This window comes from Megalops cyprinoides, chromosome 1 (assembly GCF_013368585.1).
Source record: "Megalops cyprinoides isolate fMegCyp1 chromosome 1, fMegCyp1.pri, whole genome shotgun sequence".
Taxonomy (NCBI): Eukaryota; Metazoa; Chordata; class Actinopteri; order Elopiformes; family Megalopidae; genus Megalops; species Megalops cyprinoides.
The window spans coordinates 44,638,668-44,651,161 of NC_050583.1; the positions used below are offsets into that span (position 1 = coordinate 44,638,668).

The window sequence follows — 12,494 nt, forward strand, 5'->3', positions numbered from 1 at the left end:
AAGGATCTGGAAAGCCCAAAGCCACGTCATGCAGGGATGACCACCTGCTGAAATTTAAAGTTCTCAAAGACAGGAAAAAAACTATGAGAAGAATTCAAGACCTCAGACTACAAGAATCTTTCGAGAATAATAATTACCAGAAGGTTTTCTATTGCAGGTTTTGTGTCTAGAAGATGTGTTAAAAAGCCATTGCTGTCTGAGAAAAACATCAAAGACAGAATGAAGTTTTGGCAGAATATGGAAAGTTTGATTCAGAGTGGTTCAGCAGAGTTGTGTGGAGTGATGACTCATGGTTTGAGTTGTATGGTTATGCTCCAGAGAGGTGTCTTCAAAGACCTGGTGACAATTACAATATATGCATCTCTACCACAGTGTAATGGTGTGGGGAACCTTTTCAGCTGCTGGTACTGCTGAGCTGCTTCACTGTGAAAAGTCAATTAATGCTTTGGAGTACAGGAGAAATACTTGCTAGTTTTCTAAAGAGAAACAATCAGATACAAGCAGATATTATTTTTCAACAAGACAATGCTCCTGCCCACACTGCAAAGACCACCACGAAGTGGCTTGAGAACAAGTCCATCAGGCTGATGTTTTGGCCTGGCTAGAGTCCAGATTTGAACCCTATAGAGAATATTTGGTCTCACATTAAACACAAACTAGCCAGGAAATGTTTTTCAACTACTCATCAACTGTTTGAAGCCATCAGTGCTGAGTGGAACAATATTGACTCTTCCTTCTGTAAAAAGCTGTCTGCAAGTTTACCCTCAAGGCTTCAACATTTAAAGAAATCACAGGGGAAAGCTGTCCCATACTAAGTTACTTTATCTATTTGTTTAATTCTTGCTAATTTCCTGAAAAGTTATTTGTTATGAAATGAAATTATGATGAAATTAGGGTGAAATTAGGGACCAACAAACGATAGGGTGGGGGAAATGCACTTTTCTTTAGCCTGTACCCTAAACATGAGAAAGTGAATGTCTTATCAGAATCCATAAGTTGTTCTGCTTTGTGTGGTATTTTGAGAAAGAAATTTAACTACATCCATGGTTCTTTCTTAAACTGGATGAGAAGCACTACGTAAACTCCAGATCTAGGTTTCCTTCTTCTTGTTCGGTACACCTCTGCTATGTCTGTAGCTCAATGTGTCTCAAGGGTGAAATGTCTCACAACAGTGGCCTTACTTCTGCACAAAGGCCTGTGATCACTTTATGACAGGAATCTTCTTGTAGACTCCCATAATTGACCTGACTTCTCTGTAAGTCACAGATGTGCTCAGTGCAGTGTGATTTAAATTATGGAACAAGGTTATCCAAAAGGTGTTACATTACATTACATTTATTCATTTGGCAGATGCTTTTATCCAAAGCGACTTACAAGTGAGGCAAAGTACAACACAAGCAAAAGACATACATGGAGTCACAATATCAGAAGTGCTGCGTGACTAAGTTTCAATAGTTGGCAAGACAAGGTACAAGCTGTTCTGTTCTTAACCCTCAGCAGTGCACTAGTGCTCAACCCAGCCAATGCATAATATTCTCAGATGTTGATGTAACCTTTTGTAATGTTGCTGCAATATAGTGGTATAATTTTTGGAATGTCATATGTTGGGCAGTGGCTGGACCACAGTCTATATAACTGCTGTTTAGTACAGAATCAGTGCAACTTACCATAACCTCCTGCAGGTGAATCTTGCTGTGCTGTGTGTGATTCTTTAAGGGATGTTGAAGCTCTATTTGATTTAGACAGAGTGTTAGAATTCCCTCAACCACCCTGCCCTGTACCATTGACCAGATTAGCAAACCCCAAACACAGGGTACAGCTGCATGGAATGACTGCTGACTGCACAGATCTAGTGACCATGTCTTCAAACTCCCTTGCATTCTGTCTAACTGCAGCTGTAGGTGAGAAGTGCCAGCAGCTTTCTGTTAGGGCCTTATAAATGTTTAATTGCAGCAAACAGAAGGCAAGCAGGATGTGCAGGCTGGTTGTGATGAATTATTCTGTGGGCTGGCGTTTGGAGCCCAGGGACTGTTAGGGTAGTATGGGGTAAACATACTGGAGGAGCATGGCTGGGAGCTGTTTATCACGCCTGGATGGGGATTCACATCCATTCATTTGATAGGGGCTGCCAGCTCCCATCCCATCATCATTGTCCCTCTGTGCTATTGAGCTGCCTAATGGAACTTGCCTCCCAGCAGTCTCGGCTTTTAAAGGATGTGGCATTTGCCAAAATCATGAAAAGGACCATATTGATGGGGTGGGTCAATGTGTGTGTGTGTGTGTGTGTGTGTGTGTGTGTGTGTGTGTGTGTGTGTTTGTATATACATCTCTGACTGTGTCTCTCTGCCACCCACACATACATGCACGCACAATGAAAGGCTATCATGTTCTAATATGTTCTGTGGGAAGGTTAATGTAACCTACCTAGAAACAATGCGTACTGTTCGCAACTGATCTGCACTGTAAGCGCTCAAGGAAAGAAACCCAAAACCGAGCCCTGCATTTAACAACAGATGTGAAATGAATACGAACAATAAGAAAGGCAACAACAGATTCATGATTCAACCATTCAATAAAATTATATGTTAAAGCCTTTTTATAACATGTACTCACTGATTTTGATAGTTTTCGAGTTTGAAGTTTACAAAATGAACGTTTGCTTTTTTTTTATTTTTTTTTGTTTTTGCTTCATCCTGTATTACGAGGTCCCTCAACATGCAAGCTGGGATGACATTGCAGATATTTCAAAGAATAATAGCAAGATTGTGCAATCTGTTAATTGAAAGGAATTTCGTTTATGTATAAACTTAATCTTCACATTAGTGTTATGAAAATGTGGTAGTCGTAAACAGCCAACCAGAAAAATGAACTGAAATTAAAAAAATGCACTACATTACTGTATGTAAGAACAGTTACCATTAAAGACTGAAGTACACTTGGTTGAGATGGATAGTTTTAGGGAACCTGCCAATAGTAATGGTTTTACTGTGCAAGGAAGAGCAAAAAAAAAAATCAGATGGCATTTCACAGACTTGTGAAAACTATACTGACCCAAATAACATCCACGTTCCTGAGCTGAAGTACCTCCGCTGAAGTACGTGAGCTTGAAGTACCTGACGCATGCTGCAGAAAATATATCCTTTAGAAAACGGGGCCTTTATTGAGTTGTTGGTGATGAGCATAATGCAGTGGATCATTCATGTCACATAGACCCTAAGAGTGCACACCTTTTGTTTCAGAGATGTCTGAAATAGTAGAAAGTTTGGCCAAGCATGTTTGAGATCAAGAACTGCTGTCAGAGTCATGTCCTTTGAGGAACAGACCCTCTGTGCTGTGAAGACAGGTGTAGCAATGATGCATCAAAAGTCTGGTGACACCAGAAAGACCAGTGAGGAATACAGACTGTGCAAACTTTGACCATTTTCCATATAACTTGCTTCCTTAATGTGTGTTTATCTGTTGTCTCCTGACGTATTGACCATCCCTGATATAATTTTTACAGAATTCAGTAGCTACAGTTGCTACTATTTTTTTAGTGATGTTCATACTAAAACAAGATCAGCGTTCCAGACACTATGTACACAGACCAGCATCCCTGTTAGTCTTTAATTCAAGACTGGATATCTTCACTGGACATTGACTGTGGTGTGCATTTCTGTTTTCACATACTGGATTTTAAAAAAGAAAGAGAGTTGGACAGATGAAAATCAAAGGCTTGTGGCCCTGTTGCAGCGGTGCCAACTTTTGTATGTTGTATGATACTGGATTGGCTTGCTGTGTCAGACAGGTCAGCTAGACACCTTTGTAGAGGGAGGAGTTCGGTACTGTGAAAAGTAATCAGGGACTTGGGACTTGTGCTTTTTCCCTGTTGTGTAACGGTGAAGGATATGTTCCTATTTGGACAGTAGTACATTGAGCTCCTCTCTGGGAGGGGTTTGGAGGAGCCCTTATCACAGTGGGGATGAAAGAGGAGGTGGTGACAGGTAGTGAGGGAAACTTCTGTATGAGCCACATTACGCCACAGCGCTCAAAGTGCTGACTCGAGTGTTTCTCTCTCTCTCTCTCTCTCTCTCTCTCTCTCTCTCTCTCTGTGTCAGAAGGAAGGAGCAGGAGAGAGGCCGTCAAGCAATAGCAGCCCCAAGCTGCAGTGCTAGCTGCAAGCTGCTGCATCTTGTGCTGTCACACGTACAGAAAACAAGACGACGACCCATCAGTGGACTCAGGGATCACACAACCAGGGCTGCTACAGTAAGTGTCACCCTTGTCGTGCACTCAGCAAATACCTGGCAGATTTTATCAGAGTAAATCCTCCGTCTGTAGGCTGCTGTCTTGGGCCCTCCTGATTGCACAGCCTGTTCCTGCCTGCTGCCTCATTTTGTCCTCTGTCCCGAGATGAGCACCTGAGGATGAAGGGCAAGAGCAAAGCATTGGGAGAGGCGAGTGTCTCTGCCGAAGGTGGATGAAGGGATTATAGGCTGCGGTTGTTTGTGTTCAGTTTTTAATAGAGGGAGAAATCCTTTGCCATTCCTGACCCTTTTGCACATGCGTGAAAAGGTTGATGTCAGAGAGGTGGCTTAGCATTGTTCCGTTTCCTCAGTGTATATAGGAACACTGTAGGGGAGGTCAGCCATATCCTTTTCCGTTTGTGGGTTTCTCAGTGATATACTTCCCCACTTAAGGTATGACCAACTGCAGTAATTAATTATGGCTTTGTGAGGGGCAAGGGACTGGACCATGCATTGTAAGTTGCAGAAATGTTTCACTGCCTCTGTGTTTACATGGAAAACTCACCTGTACTCTCTTTAAAGACACAGTTGAGAAATGGGAGTTAACCTCAACAGACCTTAGTTAGATTACCTATTACCAGCTGTTTACAGCTATTGTTTTGGAAGAGCTGCAAATGATCAAGTAGTCCTCTTCTTGGACCAGTGTGGGGCACTTCTCATTGAGCCCACTGTTACTTAAAATACATTTTAAACTCACAGTCAATGTGAAGATTTTGAATTCTAATAATACACAAAGATGGATTGGTTATCCTCTGTGAAAAAGGGTAACTCTAGAAAAGAAGAATATTATCATACTTAATGAAATTAAGTACTTATTTTTAGTAACTCAGTAGCAGATTAGCCTTTATGATGAATTCGAAAACATTCTCTGGTCTCTGGAGTGTAACTGTAGCAAAGGGCGAAAGTAGTCACCCCACCCGGCCTCGAAAACGGGTCTACGGGGTGCCAACCCTGCAACTTGACCGTTGCGGTCAAAGCTGCAGTTTGGTACCCTGTAGACCTGGGTTCGAGGCTGGGTGGGGTGACTGCTCTCGCCCTTCGCTACAGTAACATTTGAAGTGCCAGTTGAAGTCAACTAATATGAATGACAGGCTATAAAAATGAATGACAGTCTGGAAAATATTCAGTTGACCTTCCCTCAGAAATGCCACAGAACTCTTCAACACAGCAAAGAATATAACTCGATGAAGGACTTTTCAATCTGAAGATGGCAGAGCACTTTCAGTCCTAAAGTTAAAAAGATTTATGCAGCTGTTCAAGAAATGATTGGAATGGATTTCCAGCATTACTCTGTTGTGGGGGATGGAGGTTTCATGCAACAGCCACAACTTCTAGAGCCAACATTTAAAGCCAGAGTGGGTGCTGTATGAGATCAGCATACATGCTTTCTCATTAAAGAGCTCTACTGAGGCTGCAGTGTCTGACTCCTCCATAACACTGAGTCAAGGCTCATAGCCACTACCACTGTCCTGTGATCACAGCACTAAATAGACTAAATGGTCAACATTAGTGAGCAGAGGAATGGACACAGAGCTCAGGTTGAAAAGGGTGTGAAAACAAGTTTAAAGGGGACAATTTGAGGTAAAAAGGTGACTCTGGGGAAACATGAAGGCTAGTAGAGTTTCAAAATATTTCAGATGCTTGGAAAGGCATTATGTAGTCACATTTTACATCTGTATTTTTCTATGTTCGCTAGAGAACAATTTTCACAGCAGGGAAAAAATTACTTGAATAAATTACAATTAGTTGAAGAAGTTTCCTCTGCATTTGATTAGAATGATGGCTCACTCAACCCTCCGGTGGCACACAATGTGACAACCTTTAGAGACAGGGTGAACTATAGATGACTACGCGGTCACCATTGACATTCTCCCAGTCAGCTATGCTACTTTGTTATGAGTGGATTTTGTATGGGGTTTGTCTCTGCCAGTTCTTTATGTCAGATGTAGGTTAGCTGTGGAGGAAAAGCCTCTAACCTTTGAAGTAATCAGAGGGCTGGGGGTGTGTGGGGGTCCATCTTATCTGCTATGTGAAGTGAAGTTTGTAGCAATTCATGGAAAATGGTTAAAACATTCATTTTCCATGAATTAAGGGGTGTTACCCTCAACTGGTCTGAAAATCGATCAAAGCAACTGTAAGATTGCAGGGCTAATGCAGAGCTGATCAAGCACAAGTATGTGATTAGGTTCTATTCATATTCTCTTCATGCTGAATTCAGAAGATGTCTAGCACACCACTTTGACTTGTCTGTTGTCATTATTAGCTGCATCAATTACTTTTAGAGCATGAAGTATGGGTGAAGTTTGATCTATGCTTGTTTATCTGCCTTGGGATATGAAGTTTAGTGCAAACATGTTGCCTCACTTTCACCTACTGTGCCCAAATGTGTATGCTGTTCCCCTTTTGCATACTCAGTGGATCCAGGAAAACAGGCACAGTCCAGTCTGTCATGCCATGTCTTGTATTGCATTCAAATAGTTATTAGCCCAGCCCTGCTGGGTTATTAGTTCTGGCTTGTTAGGGCCATTCTATTGGTGTATCTAGGTCTTTCAATTTCAGCATGTTTTGGGAATAAATAACAACTGTAAAAGTACTGTAGCTTTAATGGGCTTAACACTTGCTTAAGCTCTTGTTACTATTTTGTTGAGCCAGATGCTGTTTTAGGTGCCTCTATTTGCATAAGAAACATAGCTCAACTGGCTACACTGTTTGACAGCGTAGTGATGACGAACTACAAATCAGCACTGACTAATATTACCAATATTATTTATCAGCAAATATTTTGTAGCATCAGTATAGCTTGGTTAACAGCTGTACATTATTATTATTATTATTATTATTATTATTATCATCATCATCATTGTTATATGTGTATTCATCTTTGGTATGTTGTCTAGCTTTTTGGTGACAGCAGCTTGCTCATAAGCACCTTCTTTCAACACAGAAGCAAACTGATTTGATAACTTTGCAAACTGAGCATACTGATAAAGAAGTCAATTTAGGATAATATATAAAAAAAAGAAAATAAATCACCCTTAAAAATTTACAGATTTCAGCTGTCACACTGTTTCATGTATCAGCATCTGGATCCACTCAGATCCAGGGATAACCATATCTGCTAGGACTGTCACAGACTGTACTTCTAATGTTCTCTGGGCTGAGGTAAAACACACTTATATTCAAAGGTACATATAATGCATGCCGTTTGAGCCCTATGGCACATTTTAGGTAGGGGTAATGCTCCTTGCCCTGTGAGTAATATGCTACACTCAGCATGCAGTTTGTGACTAAAAAAATTGAGGCATGCATCTTTGGTCAGTGTGGTGCAATAAGGTGCACAGTTAATTGAACTGTGTCAATGCATGTACCTGCTTATAATTTATGAACAAAGTGCCAGTCCACCGAGCTCAGACTGCTTTATTGGGTTGCTTGGTTGACGCTGTCTGTGGGAAGCTGGGTTTGGGAGTTTACCATGGAAAGGCCCTCTGTTCCCTCCTGAGCTGTGTATAATTTAAAAAGTCTGAATGGATTTTCAGGATTCTCTGAAGCTAAGTAGTGCCAGTCTGATTAGAATCTGTGCCCTTTGTAGACTCCATATGAGTAAAGTGATCTCACTCCACTCTGTTACTAGAGTAAATGCAGAACATTTAGTACTGAAATAAGTGTACTTCAGGTTTGTTACTGAACCATTGAGAGAAGGTGGTTGCCTTAAACTCTCAAGATACCTCAGTGTACATGGATACTGCAATAAAACAGCTTAATTGTGTGCCCCTCAGGCAACGTACAGGTGATTTGTAACCTAAAATCCATACGACACATCAGCTATAAGAGTTAAAGTGGAAAGAACAGAAGAAATGGAAGTAAATCCATTTCTGAGCATTACTGGCTTTCTGTGGTCAGGGTACCAATCCACCTGATTATCCCACAAACCATCTCTGTAATGTATCATCCACCAGTGAGGCATTGACTTGGTCTGTTAAAAAATAAACATTAAAAACTGTAAACAGTTAAAAACTTTCAGTGCTCTAGGTCAAGATCTAGCATGAAATAACATTAGGCCATCTTGGGGTGATGACTTAGCAAAGTAGAACTTGTACTTTTGTTCCGTATTTCTGCTTAAGCAGTGCATTTTAGCTGAGTGATTTGCCCTATCTTTTCAAATTTTGCCATTTTGTCCTTTTTATCATATCTTCAAATGAAATGCCCTCTTGGTAGAATGTATTCTATTTCTGATTCTGATCCAGGAGGGGCATTAACTTTTCAATCAGAGGAGTGTAAAAAGTTATAGAGATTTTGTAGGCGATTCCCCTTGGAATAATTTTTTTTACATGAGATTCATCTTGATGGAGGTTGCAGGTGATGGTTTTTAATGATTTCAAATAATTCTTCAAATCCATGTTTATCTGTCAGGGTAAGAGTGTTGGCTGGCTGGAGTGTGAAAATAACTGGACTGTCTAAGTAAGTCCTTTGGCAGGCCTCATCTTTAAATGTATCTCAGATTGTTCTCTCACACTCACACACACATAAACACACTTTCAGTGTGCAGTGTTTGTAATGGAGTGAGTGCAAATCTGTGACACGTGACAATGGAAACTTTGGTTTAAGTAGGTTTGTGAGATAAATGACTGGCTGCACTGAAAAACAATAATGCTCATGAAGATATTTGTCTTAAGAGAAGAACAACTATTCGTGGTTTAATCATTTTTTGACAGTGCAAAGGTGTTCGAACAGAAACCGTGCACAGACCAATGGAATTTGATTGAAACATACACGACATGATGTCAAAACTGGTTCAAAACCCATGTTTTTATGTGCTCGGTCAGGCGTAGTTCAAGTTAACCTGCCAGAGAGCAGGTTTGCTTGGGCGAATGAGTTGTTGTAGTTACTGATAATGGGATTGCGGTTTGTGGATCTGTTGAAACAGAATTCTGCAAATTCTGTTTCGACACATCTTGATTAGTTGTAATTCCACTCTCTGGAATACCCCCAGCAGTCAGAACAGCTGTGGTTTCAGGATATAACTATGTACAAAAAAAGAATAGCACTGAAATAGCACCCTCTACAGCTGGTCATCTCATCTGAGTTTACCATTTTCTTTAGGTTGTATTTTTTAGTCCCAAGTAGTCCCACAATAACTGTGTACAATTTACTTTTACATCGTAGTTTGTTTCCCCAAACCAATGCACCTGTGTTAACCTCTGAGTTCAGTGTTTCCTTGTGGCCGCACAATCAAATACGTCTCAGCACATAACCTCTGTCACCTGCAGGGTACACATATCCACCATTACAATCTGGCAAGTTAAGTACGGTATATGCCTACTGATTAGAGTAGTTACCATGTATATTTATTATTGTAAACTGAATTGCGTATTTATGTTTTTGAACCATGAAAGGTTCATATAAATTTGATAACTGTCAAATTTTATCCCAATGGCAAAAAAAAACACGGACTTACTCAAATGTACTTGCGTATGTGGTAGGAGTAGTTCTGCGCAGTCATAAAATTCGTTCGTAGGTAACAGATTCCAACTGACAAAAATTAATTCGGCTTAAGCACTATCTGCATTGTATGACCTGTACACATCCTGCCCTTGTGCCTGTTTGCCTACTATATGCACTTTTGTATGTCGCTTTGGATAAAAGCGTCTGCTAAATGAATAAATGTAAATGTAAATGTAATTCCAAAATGTTTATTTGACTGATTGCACACACACTATATTAATTATAAGTTTGGTCTAGTATCTCAGAGAATTGGCGCTTCCAATGACTTTCATGCCACACTTTAACACCCTGTGCTCCAGCTGGACATAAAATAGTCACCAAATGTGTAGTTTTTTAGGAAGCATGTTTGTTTTGAAATGTCACTTTGTCCAGTTGCCGTTTGACACTGCTACACTGGACACTGCAACTGCCATTAATTGTTACTGTGTGTGTCTGTTTGTGGTGAGTAATACATGGGTCTGTTTTTTAGTATTCTTTTGGTATGTTTTTAGTATTTTCCACAATTGTACCTCATTTTTTAGACTCTAGATTTTTTCCTATAACAATATTCTGTCTGTCCCCTTTTGTTAATATTGAAAAAGTATACACCTGACTGCTAGTCCTTGCCATACTTGCTATTCTGTTGATGAAGGGTTTCTTTTTCTGATTTCTGCCAGCATAGATTGCTCGTAGATTCTTACTGCTTTGAGTGAATTTGAATTTTATGCTGATTAACACAGGACCAAAAATAAATTTGTGTGACCTAACCTATTCATCAAAAAACTGTGAATGCCGACTACTGTAAGTTACACTTACATTTTTACATACAACTAGAAGGAAAGACTGGAATGATCTGCAAACATCAAGATACAGTGTCATCAGGTCCGACAAAATTTACTGCATCAACAGGGTCTTATTGCCTCGATTACCACACTACCCCTCATTGACACGTTGCATATTTCCGTAGCACTAATTTTGTTCACATTTTTACAGCTGCAGAGTAGATGTCAGTTACTGTTCTGCCATATGCAGCAAATATAATTGGTTAATTAAACTCTCATTGTGCCAGCATCATATTTAACTTGTCACAGTCTGGTGAGCAGCAGATTCTGTAATGCCTCAGTCAGATGAAGGACAACAATAATTAGCATGTGTCATCTCTGTCCCACAGCTTTACAGTGGAAGTCCACTCCATAACCATGGCACTTGATACTGAGCTGGGTGGAACTGTTATTCAGAAACACTGCTGGGAAAAGTAGTATTTTCACTATGATCAGCGTCGGTTTTGAGTGTGTATCGTGGTGTCAGTGTTATAGACTGCTTTATCAGTTTGGTGGCAGATAAGAGACTCTTACGGGAACCACTCGTGCTGAAGCAGGTGTATCATGGGTAATGGTTAACTAGGGTGCAGTCTCCATCCCAGATGACACACTCTCTTTCCCTCAATACTTTCCCTCAGGAATGGCACCAGAAATTGATGAGTAACCAGTTTGGGGGTGTCCCCATATATCATCTTTCACTTCAAAGGCACCCACAGAAAATACACCGGTCAGATCAGTAACCCCCTTAGAACACTTATTTTCCAAGTATGTTTTGCAATATTAGTATGTCCTTGGCATAACAGCCAACACTTTCACTTGTACTAAGTGCAACTGCAGGCAGTTTGTCGGAAGAAAATGACCTCTACTGCTCTCTGCAGTGAGTGCCATCAGAAGTAAGTAACCACTTTCTAAGTAACCATTGCTGTTCATGTTCCTGGAAGCTTCACACACTACACTTAACAAATCATATTTTTTTTTCCCTAAGGTGTGGTCCGTTTTATTTTACTCCTCTATTATATGACTAATCTGACTGGAATTGGAGCTAAAGTGCGCAGGCTGCTGTCTGCCTGGGTGTGCTGAGAGGAAACGCATTGAATTGGCACTACAGCACTGATCTCCTGGGCAGAGCAGTAGGGTATCAGTATTTGTATTTGTTTAGAATGATGACGTCATCTATCGCTTGCCGGAATAGCGATTAAAGTCGTAATGTAATGAGCTGCTTAGAAGGAAAGTGGACCATCAGCGCCACTGGGGCCCCACAACAGGTGACCGGTGGGCCGTTTGACCAGATAGTTTTATTACGTTAGTGAGACGCAGCAAACTTGCAAACTGGCACGTAAGCATTGTGCTGTGTTCTTTTTGCCAACCCTGTGGAAAGATACCACACTGATAAAGAGTAACTTATCTCTCAAACTAAGGGACGCTTGAGGTCATATACTTAACCCTGAAATAAAATGGTAGCTTCTGTTCCTATTGGCTCATTCATCAACTCAGTCTGTTCAGTGCTCACCATCTGGTAATAATAATGATTAATTAGTAATCTAAAAAGTTTACTTGTTTTTTTTTTCAGGCAATTATATTTAACATTGGAAGTGGAATTCACCTAAAGTGACTTTCCCCAACATCATTATTAGTAGAGAGAGGATAGTCTTTTGCATAGTCTATTTGTGAATTGCATATGCAGCTGGTACAGTGGGGCACTGGCTATGCTAACAGAGCAGTCAGCTGTATTTGCTCAGTGATTAACCCCTTCGCTCTCCCACCCCTTGTCATGTCATACCTTTTGTTATACTACCGTTGCTCTTTATCCTGATTGTTGCCAAGGGTTTTGCCTGCATCGCTATGACAACACACACAGTGCAGAGTGCTGAGCACTCTCTGTCTAGACGTTAAGGTGGAAGAGGCA

General features: G+C 40.6%; 1 protein-coding gene across 1 annotated transcript in view; it reads left to right on the top strand.

The window, feature by feature from the left end:
• The first annotated feature begins 4,144 nt into the window (after positions 1-4,144).
• si:dkey-28e7.3 (trafficking kinesin-binding protein 1) overlaps positions 4,145-12,494 on the top strand; it is a 39,281-nt gene continuing 30,931 nt past the window's right edge. Inside the window, exon 1 of the mRNA XM_036538544.1 lies at positions 4,145-4,248. The gene's annotated coding sequence lies outside the window, so the exon portion shown is untranslated. The remainder of the gene's footprint in view (positions 4,249-12,494) is intronic.